Source organism: Lynx rufus, unplaced genomic scaffold (genome assembly GCF_022079265.1).
Source record: "Lynx rufus isolate CCGP_SWC_20201006 ecotype Redwood Valley unplaced genomic scaffold, mLynRuf1.p SCAF_13, whole genome shotgun sequence".
Classification (NCBI taxonomy): domain Eukaryota; kingdom Metazoa; phylum Chordata; class Mammalia; order Carnivora; family Felidae; genus Lynx; species Lynx rufus.
Genome location: NW_025814827.1, coordinates 21,990,727 through 22,002,991, shown reverse-complemented (window position 1 = coordinate 22,002,991; position 12,265 = coordinate 21,990,727). Strand labels below are relative to the sequence as shown.

The window sequence follows — 12,265 nt, the reverse complement described above, 5'->3', positions numbered from 1 at the left end:
ACACAGAATCGGAAACAGGCTCCAGGTTCTGAGCCATCAGCCCAGAGCCTGACGCGGGGCTCGAACTCACGGACCGCGAGATCGTGACCTGGCTGAAGTCGGACGCTTAACCGACTGCGCCTGACCTGGCTGAAGTCGGACGCTTAACCGACTGCGCCACCCAGGCGCCCCTGTGATTTCTTAACTAATAGAACATAGCAGAACTTTCGCTCTGCCATTTGGACCTAAGCCTATGAAGGTCTGATAGCTTCCACTTGTGCACTTTGGGGAGTACTGAGCTTCTATGGAAAAAGTGTAATTACTATGCCAGAGAGATGCATGAAGAGACCACCTGGAGAAACCATGTGGAAAGGAGAGGCTCTGAGATCTGATGCTACGATGAGAAGAAGAGAGGGCCAATTCCAGACTCTAAGTAAATGACTCCAACTTGGGACAACATCTGATGGCATCCTCATGAGGTATCCAAACCAAAGCAGTAGAATTATCCTGCTGAGCCCAGTCAACCTCGAAGTCACGGCCATAAAAAAATGATTGACATTTAAGGCAGTAATCAACAACTGAAATGGAATTAGTAGCCGTCTTAGTCTACTTGGGCTCCTATAAAAAATACCGTAGCCTGGGTGGCTTATAAACAATATTTATTTCTCACAGTTCTGGAGGCTGAGAGATCCAAGATCATGGTGCTAGCATATTTTGATGCCAGATGAGGGTGCACTTCCTGATTCGTAAACTGTGCCTTCTAGCTGTAACCTCATGTGGTGGAAAGTGTTAGCAAAGTGTGGGGTCTCTTTTATGAGGACAAATTCCATTCATGAATTGCACCCTTATGACCTAATCAACCTCCTGAAGACCACTGATTTGGGCATTAAGCTTCAGTGTATGAATTTTAGAAGGACACGAACATTCAGTCCATAGCAGTAGCTAAAAATACTATTGAATGAAAAATGTGAAATATGTGGCTTTCGCCTTGGGACTGGATTGGGGCCAAAGCTTTATTGACCTCAAGGATATTGTAAAAGTTAGTCTGATCATAAACTGAATTGTATCCTCACACACAGCACAGTGTTAAGAAAATGGTATAGTTGCTGAATAAATATCAGATGAGTAAACAAATGAGGTCTTATAAACAAGTAAAACAAATGGGCAAAATGAATAAATAGGCATTTTATCCAGAGCATAAATATCCAGTACATAAATAAAAACTTGCTCAGTGTCATGAATATTTAAAGAAATGAGAAGTGGAATAGTATCCTGGCTGGGTGTTTGTTTTGCCTATTAAATTGATCAAAATAAAATATAATGGTACTAGGAAGGCACATGCTGTTATATTTGCCAGTGTGAGTGAACGCTGATTAGATGTTTTTGGAGGGCAGTTAGCAATATGCATTAAATGCCTCAAAAATTCATATGCTCTTGGGGCACCTGGGTGGGTCATTTGGTTAAGTAAGCATCCGACTTCAGTTCAGATCATGATCTCGTGGTTTGTGGATTCAAGCCTGGCATCTGGCTCTGTGCTGATAGCTCGGAGCCTGGAGCCTGCTTTGGATTCTCTGTCTCCCTGTGGTTCTCTGCTCCTCCCCCACTCACGCTGTGTCTCTCTCTTTCTCACTCTCAAAAATAAAAATAAACATTAAAAAAGTAAATTAAATTAAAATAAGAAATTAAAAAAAATTTCATATAAGGACACCTGGGTGGCTCAGTTGATTCAGCTTCTGACTTTGGCTTATGTCACGATCTCATGGTTCATGGTTTGAGCCCCGTGTTGGATTCTGTGCTCTGTGCAGAGCCTGGAGCCTGCTTTGGATTCTGTGTCTTCCTCTCTTTCTGCTCCTACCCCACTTGCACTCTGTCTCTCTCTCTCTCTCAAAAAATAAATGAACATCAAAAAAGAAATTAAAAATGCTTATGCTCTTTGACTCAATAATTTAATTTTTTAAAAAATTTCCTGAGAGAAAAAGTAAGGATTACACAGATTTTTAGCCATAAAGATTATCTCAATGAAGGATTTTTTATCATAATTAAAACTTTATGATTATCTAACTTGAGGTGAATTAAGTTGTGGTATAGCAAAAATGGTGTTGTAAAATTATATTTATTGGCTTGAAAAGATGATCCTGGTACATTTCTGAGTAAAAAAAGCAGGCCACATAATGACGTGTTTGGCATGATCCCATTATTATTGAAATAATTATACAATATATAATATAAAGTAAATTATACTATTATATATAATTTTAAACTTTTTCATGTATATGAAGTAGATTATATCATATGCCACATATATGACATATGTATATGATACATCATGATATGCAATATATTTCATATATATATATATGAAAAAAGCCTGAGAAAGCATACAAGGGAGTGTTAGCAGGTAAACTGAGCAGTGTAAGTGAGACTAGAGAAGCATGCAGGTGTCATTCAGGGCCTTTAGTTCCTAATAGATATTTGGTTGTTTTCCCAACAGCAGGATGGAACCATGTAAAATTTTCAAGCATATTTACAGTAAGATCTGGTTGTAAAGATTGCAATGAGGAATATTTTGGAGGTGAGCAAAAGAAACAGCTGAAACATAGTGACTAAGAATTTGGACCCCAGAGCAAGACAGTCTGCAGTTGAACCTAAACTACCCAATTTAACAGCCATGTAACCTTGGGCAACATATGTAATCTCTCTGGGCCCCAAGTTTCCTCATCTATAAAATGACGATGATAATAGTGCTTACCTCCCAAGAAGGTTATGAGGATTAAGTAATGCAGTATAAAATGTTCAGAATAGGACGTCACACCTACTAAGCTCTATATGTTGTTGTAATCCTGCTTTTAAAATGAGGCTTGCGGAGATTAAGTAACTTGCTGAAGGCCATGCAACTGTAATTTTGAAGTAGTCATGTAGCTTCAGTTGAAGATAAGGTGGAATGATAGCATGTTCCCTGGGTTATAGTATGGCATACTACATCACCAGTTAGTATCCCAAAGGAAGAACAACTCTAGCTGTCAAAAATGTGATAATAAATAAATCATGATGGTACTTGCATATGCATAAGGTACGTAAAATGTGAGTGGAGTTATATTTTTTTTATTTGAGATGACTGTAAATATTATATATTTTTCATCAAGGTAAAAACTAAGTATAAAGACAAACTAAGTGTATCCTCGAGTGTTTTACCTAATCCATCTGACTAACTCCTTCCAATGCAATGCCTCTCCTCCTTAAGTAGGGGGGAGGATGGACGGATTTAAAATGGGGAAAGAAACAGAGTGATGCATACTACTCCCGGTGGATTTAACCCCTCATCTGCCTAACTTTAAAGTTTATGCTTAGTCTATTGATTTACAGGCTTTCACTTCTGTTAAAATGCATCGCTGTTGTCAATTTGCAACTCTGGAGATAACATTGATGAGGAGCTCAAATCTCCTTGGTTACCACAAAGTGACACTGCCAGGAATGGTTTATTAACATGTCTGGCTGCTGACAAACTTGTCATGTGGGAAAAGTTAGGGGAGACCTACCCTTTGGGAGCTTTCAACCAGTTTATTTGTTCTAGCTCCCACTTCAACTTGTTATCTCCCTGAGAGCATACTTATCCCTAACTTTCCCCCTCCTAAATCCCATTTCATCGAAAAGGGCATTGGACCCATTGTATCTCATTAACCTGTGCTGATGAGTCAGTAATGCTGATTGGTTATCCCATGTTGTTGTGCATTCAAATACAACAATCAAGAAATGTTTAGGCTCTCATTATTCACTCAACAAAAATATGTAGTGAACATTTATAATATAATATATGTTATATTTAGTGAACATCTTGAGGAAAAAAAAGCAGTAAACAGTCTATAAGACCTTAGTTCTATGTTGTAGAATTTGATACATTTTGTTTCAAACTGATAGTGTGAACACCTAGGAAGAATTCCTCCCCAGTCAACTTCTTGTTCTAGTGCTTCTTTTTTTCTTTCTCCCTTAGTACTTGTTCTCTCTCTTTATTTCCATATTTGTTATTAATTTTCCATTACGTGTCATAGGAAAGGCCAGAGGTATTGAAGTTTTCTGTATCTGTTAGCAGTGGATTCAGTGGATTAAGGTATTTTTATCTGGTACACTAATTGATCACTGTGCTCACTGCCTTTATCTCTCCTCCTTAGAGGGTAATATTTTAATTCCCAAAACTTTATCAAGATCTTCCCAATTTAGACTATATTTCATTATTGATTAGTCCTTTCTTCTCTACTCATTTCCATATAACAGCTAAGCCTCACATTAATTTGGGTCTTTTATGGATCTAATGTATGTGCAAGAGTGCTATACTGTCATTTTTTTAAAACCCAGATTAAGAATGTATTGATGAAATTTCAGATATCCTAAGCCGGCCAAATAATGAGAAAGGTTCACATTCAAGAAAAGGAGTTCTGGGATGCCTGGGTGGTTGACTTAAGCATCCAAGTCTTGATTTCAGCTCAGATCATGATCTCACGGTTCATGGGTTCGAGCCCCACGTCAGGCTCTGTACTGGCAGTGTAGAGCCTGCTTGGGATTCTTGCTCTGCCTCTTTCTGCTGCTACCCTATTTGCATGCTCATGTGCACACACTCTCTCTTTCTCAAAATAAATGAACTTAAAAAAATTTTTAAATGATAAAAAAAATAAAATGAATCCAAATGGTTGAACCTCCTATGACGTCTCTTGGAAACAAATAAAAGTAATGGTTGTAAAAGACTAGTGAAGTTAAGAAGCCCCTGCTTCTTTTGTAGGATGATAACACAGCAAAGGACCTGGAAAGATCGTAAGACAAAAGTAGCTCTCTGCTGAGGGCAGTACTGCCCCTCGGGGGCATTTTGGTTGTGACCCCTAATGCCTAGGGTTGCTCCTGGCATTTAGTGCCAGGGGCCCAGTATACCCACAGCACACTGCCTACCACTGCTTAGTATAAGCAACATAGTTGGTTGATTCATTTTCCAAGGGTAATGAAATGCATGGTGGAATAGTTTCCCCAAGGTCGTATGCCCAGTTGGTGCCTGAACTGGAGACAGAGCTTGGAACTCCATTCCAGGATTTTTCTCACCAGACTGACTTTTGTACATAAATGCTCTTTATACAGCCAAAGGAAAATTGTCCAATTCAAAAGATTCTTTAAGGTGTAATATTCTCATTCTCTTCAGATTATTCCCACACTCCGATTCTCAGTGACATTTCAAAAACTGCATAAGAAAATCACTCTCATTTTGCAGTTGTAACTTGTAAATTTTATTTTTGGAGGGAGGTGGTAAGTTTTGTTGTTATCCCTTCAAAAATGCTTTTATTAAACTTGATCTTTTGCTTTATTTCCCTACTCAATCCAAATAACTTTTGACCACTTTAGGAAATCAAACTTACTTTCAAATGCATATAATGTGCTGTTTTTAAGCATCGAAAGGAATGAACATGCAATTCTCATTCAGTATATTGAACTAACTCCAAGTGTATCATTTCCCAGGTGTTGTGTTGGGTTCATGGATGCAGAAGATATACTACCAAAAGAAAAGAAAAGCATGATCCTTCCTTTAGACATGTGAAAAAGTAAGTCCGATATACTGGTTATGGTGATATTATGGGATGCTATATGAATGTTGAGAAAGGCCACTTAAATCCCAATGTTGGCAGTCAGATAGGCCTTCTGGAAGATTGATGTCCCAGTTGAGAATTGAGGGGTAGCAGGTGATAATCATACACGTGGTAGTAAGACAGAGGTTGGGGTAAGCAGAATAGGAGATAGAAATCTAGACAAAGAACAGGTTGGGTTATACAGGGAAATGTGTCGCAACTGTAGAAGAGCAAATAGCTTACTTTGGCAGAAACATAGATAAGCTTGTCTGTCAGTTGAGAAATGGAATGGAAGGGATAAAGAGGCAAAGACGACACCCGACAAGACAGATAAGCCAGGCCAGAGAGTTTGGGTTCTATCTCGAGGAAAGTAAGTAACCATTGAATGGTTTTAAGAAGAGAATTGGTAATTACAGAAATAGAATTTTGAATAAACAGTTAGCTTCTAAAAATCAGAGCTTCATAGGATACACCCATTGGATGCAGTATATTCTTTTGACATTCTTGTTGAAATTCATCCTCACCACTCCCATCGATGTTGTATATGTGTTTCTGGTCCTAGAGTGAGTTTGGCTCAGATCCTGTCCTTTTACTGTCAGTGACAAGCCCCTGTTTCCAACCGATACTTTTAATTAGTGCTCATCATTGCTGGGGACAGATGTTGTCGTAGTAAAGAATGAGGAGATGTTAGTTCAGAGTGCACAAGGACAGTGTCAAAGAGGGAGGACTTAAGGCATTATTATACATACAACACAATTAAATATTAATGAAAAATGGTACTTTTCCTGTCATTACCAGGCTTTTGTTTTGCAAAGACAAACTACTAGATGAAATAGTGGAAGATATATAGCATTATTTCTGTCTGAATGAATGTTGGAGATGTAGGTAACAGTATTTTTTAAAAAATGTGCTTCCACAAATTGCCAAAGGGTAGGTAGGTAAAAAGTGTCCACTGGATATACGTGCAATAATTAAAGAGATATTTTGAGTGCTGACCAAGGAATGTTGTTTTATTTTTTTTTTAAATGTGTAACAATAATAGCACTTTATTGACTTCTTTTCACATTAGATTAAAGCACCATCCTTACTCACATGTTTACTTTGTAGGAGTTGTCGAATTTTGCATGCTGATATACAAGCGAAAACTCAGTTTGAGCCTCAATAAAGTAGAAGTAAAACATTCTTCAGAAGATTGACTATGAAAAAAGTAATAAACTTGGTAGGAGTGAAAGAGTAAAGGTTTTCTCAAGATAGAAGAGCTTTGTACTCATTTAAAATCAGATGGCAAGAAGACAGGTGGCAAGAGATTAAAGATATTGGAGAAGGGAAAAGAAATAGGACATTTGTTTTTTTCTGAGACAACATGAAGGAATGAAAGAAAATAAATTGAGACACGAGAACATAGAGGCAAATGGATGAGAAACAGAAAATCATTATTTATACCTCCTCTGTTTTCTAAAAGAATTTGATTTTGAGGCAGCTTATAAAAAATGACACAGGAATAATGAAGTTAATAAACAGGAGGGAAAAAAAAACCCTGAGGACTTAGGAGGAGGAAGCAAATATGATATCATGACGTCTAACATAGTTTGAAGGACAGAGGGTCAAATTTGTCTCTGAAGCTTTTGACAGTCAAGGAAAAGGGCAAAGGTGATATGTGTCCAGTTATCTCTTGCTGCATAACAAGCCACCTCACACCAGTGACTTATAACATTACCAATCATTTATGATTGTCTCTCATGGCTCTGTGAGGTGCTTGTAGTTCAGCAGGGATTTTCTGGCTCTTAGTCTCTCATGCATTTGTAGTCAGTGGCTGAGGTTTGAATCATCTAAAGACTTGCTCATTCACACATCTGGTGCCTGGGATAGGAAGACTCAACAACTGGGCTGGAATAGCTAAAGCTCCCCAGGTGTCTCCATCTCTGTGTGATCTCTGTAGCATGACAGCTTCAGGGTACTTGGCACATGGCACATGGTCCAAAATGAAGCCAGCAGAATCTCTCTTCCCTTTATGACCTGGCCTTGGAAGTCACTCGGCATCACTTCCTCTGAAGTTCTTTAGAAGCAAGTATCTAAGCTGATCTATGTTCAAGTAGAGGGGAATTATACTTACCTTTTTAAAGAGAGGAAATGCCAAATAATTTGCAGCACGTTTTAAAATGACCACATGATGCAATAGATTCTCATTGTCAAAAAGGCAGCAGTGTGTCAGTTGTCCACGTTCACACCTGATGTTGTCCGTCTTTTGTTTTAAACATAGTAAGGGGGAAGATCACCAATTGTAAGAGTAGAGATGAACAGAGCGTGACATTAAGGAGGAAGGTGTGTGTTTGGAATTTATCCAGATAGGAGCATGTGACCCCAACACAGTAGAGCTTTGCTTCTCAAAGCATGGTCTAGGACCAGTGGCATCTGCACACTTAGAGCTTGTTAGAAATGCAGAATCTTGGCCCCTGCCTCAGACCTACTGAATCAGAATTGCATCTTAGCAAGACCACAGGGGATTCCTATGCAGAATAAATTTTGAAAAGCACTGCTCAAGAGGTTAAATAGAGTTGTTGGGTCATGGGGGGAGGGACAGAATATTCCTGTGTTTGCACTTAGAGTGGGCCATGCGTCTTCCTTCATGGGACAGTAACAGAATATGAGTGGGATAAAAAATTACTAAATAGAAGTCATCTGAGTTTGAAAATTCCATGCATTCATTGACCTTTATAAATGGCATGGATGTGGGTGCCTGGGTGGCTCAGTTGATTAAGCGGCTGACTTCAGCTCAGGTCATGATCTCACGGTTCATGAGTTCGAGCCCCACATCGGGCTCTGTGCTGACTGCTTAGAGCCTGCAGCCTGCTTTGGATTCTGTGTCTCCCTCTCTCTCTGCCCCTCCCCTACTCATGCTCTGTCTCTCTTTCTCAAAATTGAATAAACATTAAAATTGAATAAACATTAAAAAATTAAAAATATATATAAATGGTATGGATGTGGGTATTTAGGTGGAATTGAAATGGAAATAAGATCTAAATAGATTGGGGGAGGAAGGGTGCAGTTATGGGGGATGAAGGCTGAAATAAGCCTTGGGAGCTGATATTACAGAAATACAAACAATGGTATCCAAATAAATGGCAGGCAGAAAGGGAAAATACCAAGTTAGTTTTCAGAGATAGATAAATATTATTTTGGTGCACTGGAATTGTGTTAGATGGAATATTACTTAAAGCAAGTAAATTATTGACTGAGTCATTAACTTTGTTTTATAGAAATATCTGCAGTAATGGTATTTATTATCCTGATAAATATCCTGTGTATAGTTAAGGGCAGACAACCAGCAGAACAGTATCAAATATTAGCAAATTTCAGTGCATCATCACTGATATTTCCAACTGTGGTTTGTATTAAGAGTGTAGAGCTTGGAGAGTGAGGAGATCTTTGGAGATATGGCTGATACCAATTCTAGGCCAGGAAATGCACTAAATGTGTCTAGAATATCTTGGCATATTGAAGGATAGGGGAGTTATTAGAGACAACTGGGTTCATGTCTAATGGACACCAGAGGCAATTTGCAGGGGTTTGCACTTGCCAAAGATGGGATAATATTGGCAACAAAAAGAATAATAATGATAATGGATTGAGACACATAAAATATATTAAAATCCATTAGTTCTTAATGATACTTGCACACAAAAATTCTCATTAGTCACCTTTGAATATGCTATGGAACCAACACTTTATTCTGAAAACTGGTAAATGAAGTGAAACAAGCAAGCATTTGTATCACATTTCTTGTATCAATAGTATTTAAGGGTGCCAAATAGTTAATTAGGGTAGACCTTCTAAAAGAATTCTAGTGAATAAATAGGGAAGCAATGGTAGAATTAGAATATCACCATCAAACTCCTAATGAAATAATGGATTTAGGCCATGATCATCAGTGGCTATTAAAACTATTAGGTGAATTTCTTATAGGGAGCTTTGTAATGGTAGAGCAGGCTGGTAACTGCAAACCCACTGCCCGTCCTTGATGTAACAAAAAGAGAAACAACTAGATATTATGTGCTTCCTAATGGAACTACCCAACACTCCTATAGAATAGTCATGCCATAAATCTGGGCTGAGTCTGATCAAGCCTTTAGCTTTCCAGAAAATATAAGAGCCAGGAGAATGTATGAAAAGTCCGCAGAGGGAAACAATCAGCAAAGTTTAAAAGGTGGAAATCTACAACAAATCTTCCACAAATAAAATTATGAGGGAAGAAAAACTGTGAGAGAAAATTTAAAGATTAAAAGATATGTAACAGACTTTGGGTTTCAGTTCTGACCAGGAAAGATCTAGGAAATCATCACTCTCATTCTTAAAATAAGAAAATAATGTTGAAAAAAGACCCATTAGAGAACTGAGGTTATGGGGCAACTGCCACCCCCAAATCTGGAGAGATAGGTGAATACAGAGAAACTTAGCCAAGATCAGCTGACATGGAGCAGAAAGCACTAAAGCCATAAGAAGTTAAAAGCATTTAAATAAGTTTGATGAATTCCTGAAGGCTTCTGTGGACAAGGTCAAGAGTGAGAAAGTGCCATGGTCCCAGGCTTAGAGGGTCCCCATACTTTTAGAAGTTTTACTTCCAGAATTCTACCAGAGTTTCTAGGTATAGGTCTGGGGGGGGGGGGGACACAACCTTTTGGGTAGGATAAGGAAAAATTAATAATTTTGAATTATGCTCCTGGGAAAAGCAACCATTTGAAATACTCCCAGAGTAGACTTCATGACAAAGGGCTGTCCTCCTTAATTGAAACAAAATAAAATACTCGACCCACGGGCAAGGAAATAATAAGCTAACTTTAGCCCCTCTGGCTTTTCTGCCTCACCTAAAAGGAGAAAAAAAAAGAAGCTAAGGGACATTTATGAAGGTCACAGCCCAGGGACATACACTGTTAAAAGACCCTTAAAGGAGTAAAAGCCTGACATATAAGATTATCGAACACTCCCCCTTCCCATACCTTATCATCACATCAACAGGATGTCAGTATAATAACAGTGGATTACAACTGAGAAAGCTGCAAGACACAGACTCGATTTAAGAAATTGTACTTAAAGAACCACCTCTCCCCCAAAAAAGAAGGGAACTTAGAAGACACGAGAAAAAATCAAAGCTTTGTCAGCTACAACTACAGCAAACCTTCAGCACAGTCCAACTTGCTAGATCAACGTAAAACCTCACACAACAGCCCTGTTTATTTCAATTTCCATTACTCAGGGTATCATGTCCTGCTTTCAACAAGAAATTGCAAGGCATTCTTTTTTTTCAGCTTTAAAATGTTTTAATTTCACAATTAAAAAAAAGTTTATATGTATAAGACTCAAAGTAAATAGAAAGGCAGCTTTCAATCACAAACGGATGAGAGGAGTCATTCAAACTGTATTGTGGAAGCATATTTAAGGCAATTTAAGCAATTTAAGGCAATACACCTCAATGTTAGACATAAATAATTTTAACTATGCTGTCCATTCTGGGTTTTCTATCAGATCTGCATATATATGACACTTGTGGTCAATTTTTAAGATTGGTAACGTTGATTTGAAACTCCTTATATTTTGAGTACAGGTTTTACTGTTATAAATACCGTTACAAATAGAAGATGTCAACTAACAAAACAGTAGTCCTCAAAGATCTCTTTGTCCTGTGCTCATACACGTGTAATCTGCTTGCTAATTTACCTTCTCGTAGTTACTCTTCAAATTATAGTCATTATGAATTGAGTTCCCTGTGCATCTCACCTGTCTTCTTTATCTCAGCCTTCTCATACTTTGCCATTCTGTTCTTTCTGAAAATAACCAGCACGAGTCCAGCAATAACTGCTAATATCACAATCACAGTGACGGCAATAATACCAGCTTGTAGTTCTTGCATTGAAAATTCAGGTGGTTTTTCATCCATATAGTAAATTTCAGTTTGACCAGGATCCAGATCCAATTGTTGCCCATTTACCCTCAGGCCCATTCTATTGGAATGGAACAAAGATTAATTTGTAACATTTTTTTCAAAATAATAAGCCATGTCAGCTATGAGATGAGAATGAGAAAACTCATTCTGAGTTTTCTGAGATGAATTTTGCATCAGATCAATAGTGATAAGATCATTCTCACACAGAATATTTTTGATGTATTTTGGATCCAGTAGATAGTGAGTTGGGATTGCTTCCTTAAGCATACATAGTCTTCAAACTTTGAACATCTTGAGGTGTTTCTCTTGTTTGTATTTTAGTTCAGTGATGATCCAGTAGGTCCTCACTCGTTCGGAGTAGAACTTCTCAGTTCTTCTGACCTCAACAGTGTTCACATTCCAGCACATGGTGGTGCCATTGTACTGCTTGGCTTTAAAGAGCTCCTTCTCATCACTGTCAGGATCATAGAGCCCATTGTTATTCTGGAAAGCCCTCTCAGGCCTTGCTCTTCTCCCAGACTTTGAGCCAGTCATTTCTGCCTTCATCACCAAACATTTCGTTGCCAGTTTTGAGCGAATAACGGAATTTTGTGTATCAGTTGAAGCACACTCACACTGACCATGTGTGTTCAAAGACCAGTCTGGGCAGTTTGTAGTTTTCACAGACACATTCTTTCTGAGCTGTGGCCACTGTCATGGTGGCCACTGTGAGTAGGAGTCCAAATGTGAGGACCTAGGGATGTGCCAT

General features: G+C 38.3%; 1 pseudogene; it reads right to left on the bottom strand.

Moving 5' to 3' along the window:
- Positions 1–11,322: 11,322 nt before the first annotated feature.
- On the bottom strand, positions 11,323–12,265 carry LOC124508334 (epithelial cell adhesion molecule-like; annotated as a pseudogene).